The sequence below is a fragment of the Propithecus coquereli genome, unplaced genomic scaffold, assembly GCF_000956105.1.
Source record: "Propithecus coquereli isolate 6110/MARCELLA unplaced genomic scaffold, Pcoq_1.0 Scaffold4, whole genome shotgun sequence".
NCBI classification, from domain to species: Eukaryota; Metazoa; Chordata; class Mammalia; order Primates; family Indriidae; genus Propithecus; species Propithecus coquereli.
Genome location: NW_012149729.1, coordinates 1,065,635 through 1,066,284, shown reverse-complemented (window position 1 = coordinate 1,066,284; position 650 = coordinate 1,065,635). Strand labels below are relative to the sequence as shown.

Below are 650 nucleotides of genomic sequence, written 5' to 3'. Positions count from 1 at the left end.
GGTAGTAGCAGAGGTGGTGGTGAGATATAGTCAAAATCTGGATATCTTTTTAAGGTGGAAACCAGAGTATTTACTGAAAAACCAAATGTGGGGTGAGAAAAAGGAAGGAATCAAAAATGACTTCAAAGTTTTTGACCTGAGTCAAAAGAACGGAGCTGCCATTCACTGAGATGAGCAAGCCTGAGGGAAGAGGTTTGAGAGAGAAGATCTAGACTCCCATTTTGGACATGTTAAGTTTGGGTTGCCTGTCTAACATACAAATGGAGATGTCCACTAAGCAATTAAATATACAAGACTTTCATAAACGGAGAGGTCAGTGTTTGATATGGAAATCTAAGAGTCATAAGTGTACAGGTGGTATTTAAAACCATTACACTGGATCCAGTCAACAAAAGAGAGCAAATCTAAATAGAAAAAGATGCAAGAACTAAGTCCTAAAGAACTCCAAAATGTAAAAGTGGATGAAAGAGGAATAACCAGAAAAAGAGAAAGCAAAAGATTAGAGGGAAAAAACAGGAGACTGGGAGAGTCCTGAAGCCCAATTAAGAAAGTGCTTGATGGACAGAGTGTCAAATGTGTCAAATGCTGCCATTGGGTCAGTTAAGACGAGAAATGTGAGCTGACCATTGGATTTAGCATCATGGAGATCA

At 38.9% G+C, this 650-nt stretch overlaps 1 protein-coding gene across 1 annotated transcript in view; it reads right to left on the bottom strand.

Moving 5' to 3' along the window:
* NDUFA5 (NADH dehydrogenase (ubiquinone) 1 alpha subcomplex, 5) overlaps nucleotides 1-650 on the bottom strand; it is a 26,174-nt gene that overhangs the window by 6,197 nt on the left and 19,327 nt on the right. The window lies entirely within an intron of this gene.